The 5,000-nt window shown below is 53.7% G+C and overlaps 1 non-coding gene across 1 annotated transcript in view; it reads right to left on the minus strand.

The window, feature by feature from the left end:
- LOC124726096 overlaps nt 1–1,724 on the minus strand; it is a 1,909-nt gene extending 185 nt beyond the window's left edge. Inside the window, exon 1 of the ribosomal RNA XR_007006708.1 lies at nt 1–1,724. This exon is cut by the window's left edge and continues 185 nt beyond it. This is a non-coding gene — a ribosomal RNA (small subunit ribosomal RNA).
- Nucleotides 1,725–5,000: the final 3,276 nt, after the last annotated feature.

The following is a 5,000-nucleotide window of genomic DNA, read 5'->3' on the forward strand; positions in this document are numbered from 1 at the left end:
GACGTAATCAACGCGAGCTTATGACTCGCGCTTACTGGGAATTCCTCGTTCATGGGGAACAATTGCAAGCCCCAATCCCTAGCACGAAGGAGGTTCAGCGGGTTACCCCGACCTTTCGGCCTAGGAAGACACGCTGATTCCTTCAGTGTAGCGCGCGTGCGGCCCAGAACATCTAAGGGCATCACAGACCTGTTATTGCTCAATCTCGTGCGGCTAGAAGCCGCCTGTCCCTCTAAGAAGAAAAGTAATCGCTGACAGCACGAAGGATGTCACGCGACTAGTTAGCAGGCTAGAGTCTCGTTCGTTATCGGAATTAACCAGACAAATCGCTCCACCAACTAAGAACGGCCATGCACCACCACCCACCGAATCAAGAAAGAGCTATCAATCTGTCAATCCTTCCGGTGTCCGGGCCTGGTGAGGTTTCCCGTGTTGAGTCAAATTAAGCCGCAGGCTCCACTCCTGGTGGTGCCCTTCCGTCAATTCCTTTAAGTTTCAGCTTTGCAACCATACTTCCCCCGGAACCCAAAAGCTTTGGTTTCCCGGAGGCTGCCCGCCGAGTCATCGGAGGAACTGCGGCGGATCGCTGGCTGGCATCGTTTATGGTTAGAACTAGGGCGGTATCTGATCGCCTTCGAACCTCTAACTTTCGTTCTTGATTAATGAAAACATACTTGGCAAATGCTTTCGCTTCTGTTCGTCTTGCGACGATCCAAGAATTTCACCTCTAACGTCGCAATACGAATGCCCCCGCCTGTCCCTATTAATCATTACCTCGGGTTCCGAAAACCAACAAAATAGAACCGAGGTCCTATTCCATTATTCCATGCACACAGTATTCAGGCGGGCTTGCCTGCTTTAAGCACTCTAATTTGTTCAAAGTAAACGTGCCGGCCCACCGAGACACTCAATAAAGAGCACCCTGGTAGGATTTCAACGGGGTCCGCCTCGGGACGCACGAGCACGCACGAGGCGGTCGCACGCCTTCAGCTCGCCCCACCGGCAGGACGTCCCACGATACATGCCAGTTAAACACCGACGGGCGGTGAACCAACAGCGTGGGACACAAATCCAACTACGAGCTTTTTAACCGCAACAACTTTAATATACGCTATTGGAGCTGGAATTACCGCGGCTGCTGGCACCAGACTTGCCCTCCAATAGATACTCGTTAAAGGATTTAAAGTGTACTCATTCCGATTACGGGGCCTCGGATGAGTCCCGTATCGTTATTTTTCGTCACTACCTCCCCGTGCCGGGAGTGGGTAATTTGCGCGCCTGCTGCCTTCCTTGGATGTGGTAGCCGTTTCTCAGGCTCCCTCTCCGGAATCGAACCCTGATTCCCCGTTACCCGTTACAACCATGGTAGGCGCAGAACCTACCATCGACAGTTGATAAGGCAGACATTTGAAAGATGCGTCGCCGGTACGAGGACCGTGCGATCAGCCCAAAGTTATTCAGAGTCACCAAGGCAAACGGACCGGACGAGCCGACCGATTGGTTTTGATCTAATAAAAGCGTCCCTTCCATCTCTGGTCGGGACTCTGTTTGCATGTATTAGCTCTAGAATTACCACAGTTATCCAAGTAACGTGGGTACGATCTAAGGAACCATAACTGATTTAATGAGCCATTCGCGGTTTCACCTTAATGCGGCTTGTACTGAGACATGCATGGCTTAATCTTTGAGACAAGCATATGACTACTGGCAGGATCAACCAGGGAGCTGCGTCAACTAGAGCTGAGCAGCCGGCCGCCCGGGAGTGTGTCCCGGGGGCCCGCGCGAACACGCAAGCGTCCGCTCAATCATTCTGCAAACAGGAGGAGGCTGAGCTCCCCTGCACAATACACCTCGAAACCCTCTCAGGTCCCGGCGGCGCGCAGCGCCGTCCCAAGTACTTGGTCGGGTTCGAGAGAGGCGCAATCGCCCGGAGTTAGGCGAGTAGACGCTTTCGGTGCGACCACCCGTGCTCCCAACTGAGCTTGCCGCTGCCGACAGAGGCCCGGGAGCGTGCTGTCGTGGCATTGCCGGCGGGAGACAACACGCGCCACCTACGGTGACCGGCAGCTCCAACGCCAGCGCCACAGAAGGACAAAAGCCCCACTTGGGTGCCGAAGCGAACTCTCCCAGCACAGCGCACGCGCCAACACATCCGCACAGCTGCGATACAAACCACCAGCGAGAACCGCTGGGGCGACCGAGCAGCAGACGGCGTCGCGGCGCCGAGCGCCGGGCGGCGGCGCATCCTCAACGCACACAGTCCTCAATCGGACCAGCACACTGAAGATGTCCACCGCGCTTCGCACCGGGCCCGCGAGGACCTACTTTGGCCGCACGGCGCCGCGCGCAGGGTGCGCCGGCGCGCAGCTGCGACGCCTGCCGCGTCCGTCGGCCGGCGCGCCTGCCACTGGCCGCCCCCACCAGCCGGCTGTAGCGCGTGCGCCCACGCACCGCGCGGCCAGCACGCCGGGAGGCGCCCCCTCACCGGCCGGGGACGGTCCCACCCAGCCACCGCCGCGTATCGCTTCACACCCAGATGCCGTTCAGTTTCGTCGGCATGGTGGGTATCGCTGGAACAACCGGTTAGTACCTCAACCTATCGTCGCCATCACCGATTCACCCCTAGCGAGAACAACCGCACCACAACAGGTTACCATTTGTTCATTTGCGTAACTTCACCAGAAAACGCAGGCGTCCATCGCCATTTGCAACTTCAACGATTATTGCATGCCTGTGTCAGGTGTCACGCCACACTACGTCTGCCCACATACACGCAACAAAATGTGCACGCCTAGACAATACGTGGAAGGTGGCCCCCGTACGTATGCGATGTCCATTGCTCGAACGACTGTCAACCGGCCTCTGTAGCATGTCGCAGATATGGAACGCGGTGCACCATGCCATCACGGTGTGTGAGGAGAGACGACTAGGTCCGAATACATCAACAGACAGCTCATGCTGATCGCCATCCACGGCGTCCGTTCCTCCCACACGTCTCTATGGCGTACCACACTGCAATCCAGCTCTCATAGGGAGACGACACGTAGCTGCGTGCACAATATTTGCACTGTATGGTCCGCCGTTTTTGGGCGCAGTCGTTGTGCGGTCACACATGTGCCACGATGTATCATTCAGTACATAAGGACGAATGTGCAGTACAGATTGTGGTTCACGCGTACGACATCAGCGGACAGTTGACACAGGCCGCACCACAACGTAGCCTGAGTACGTCGCATGCGAAGGGCATTGAACATGCAAACTTCTCACCAACCAGCTTGCGAAGGCAGGGGGCAAGGTGGGGACGTGGGGAGGGGCGGCATGTACGTCCTGCTGCCATCCACATTACAGTGTACAGCAGGAGCATGTGGAAAGTGAGCAAGACTTGCAAGGTGTTTAACATGAAGCGATACACAGGGGTGCGGGCAGTGCGAGTAGCGAACTATATTGCGAGGGTTGCGGGTGGGCAACACTACAGTAATTGAACGAGTCGTATAACAATTACAGAGCAGGTTTAGGCGACAACGTGGGTTACGTTAAGGCGACAACATGGGTTAGGTTAAGGCACAACATGGGTTAGGTTAAGGCACAACATGGGTTAGGTTAAGGCACAACATGGGTTAGGTTAAGGCACAACATGGGTTAGGTTAAGGCACAACATGGGTTAGGTTAAGGCACAACATGGGTTAGGTTAAGGCACAACATGGGTTAGGTTAAGGCACAACATGGGTTAGGTTGAGGCACAACATGGGTTAGGTTAAGGCACAACATGGGTTAGGTTGAGGCACAACATGGGTTAGGTTGAGGCACAACATGGGTTAGGTTGAGGCACAACATGGGTTAGGTTAAGGTACAACATGGGTTAGGTTAAGGTACAACATGGGTTAGGTTAAGGTACAACATGGGTTAGGTTAAGGTACAACATGGGTTAGGTTAAGGTACAACATGGGTTAGGTTAAGGTACAACATAGGTTAGGTTAAGGTACAACATAGGTTAGGTTAAGGTACAACATAGGTTAGGTTAAGGTACAACATAGGTTAGGTTAAGGTACAACATAGGTTAGGTTAAGGTACAACATAGGTTAGGTTAAGGTACAACATAGGTTAGGTTAAGGTACAACATAGGTTAGGTTAGGTTAGGTTAGGTTACACGTTGTTGTACGGAAAGGTGTAGGGGGGGGGGGGGGCGGGGGCGGCAGGTTCGTTGATAGTGATTATAGTAAGTGAATGCTTGTGACATGATCAGATTTGTCACGTCAGGATGCACCTTTGGCTTATTAGAGGCGGCGCTCCAATTCTATGCTTGTGTGAGACCTGTGTCTTTGACTCATGTCATTGTTTGTGCGCTGTGACAGGAGGTACTATTGTGATGTTGGGTGCACCGTTGTATAGGACATGTGTGGGTGTTGGTGCCTGGTCTGCGCAATGGTGGATGTCGAAAGGCTGGGATATTGTATTTTCCGCACGGACCTCCTGGTCTGGTTGTGATAGTGTGGATTGTGTAATGTGGCGGAGAAGATGCACTGGATGTTGTTCCATGCTGGTGCTTACATATTGTATGTGCGCCTGTTAGAAGCAGAGAGTGGTGCGTGATCAGAGTGTCTGGCTGACGTGTGGTTCCCATTTTGGGCAGACTCTTTCAGCATGTATACGGACAGTTGTGTATATTTGCTGTAGTTTGATGGCTCTGCATTGATTACTAATCAGCGCCGTGTGTACGGGTAATCTGGTTCCAGTCCAAAATGTTCCATCTGTGTACATTAGTGACAAAGACTCCCCCCATGCAGTGGGGCTCGGTCTGTTATAACTCTTCCGCGTAATATATTTGCCCCACGTTTTTGCGACTGCGAGTGCGAGTGCAACGCGCATGGGGACCGACATGCTGATGGCTCGGTATCGGACGCCGTACAGTGAGCAACGCGATCGCGTCTCTCGCTCGTAAGTGGTACAGGTCGCGGCTCATGTATACGGACAGCGGGAATGTCGCATATTGGAAATAACTC

The sequence above is a fragment of the Schistocerca piceifrons genome, unplaced genomic scaffold (assembly GCF_021461385.2).
Source record: "Schistocerca piceifrons isolate TAMUIC-IGC-003096 unplaced genomic scaffold, iqSchPice1.1 HiC_scaffold_1042, whole genome shotgun sequence".
Taxonomy (NCBI): domain Eukaryota; kingdom Metazoa; phylum Arthropoda; class Insecta; order Orthoptera; family Acrididae; genus Schistocerca; species Schistocerca piceifrons.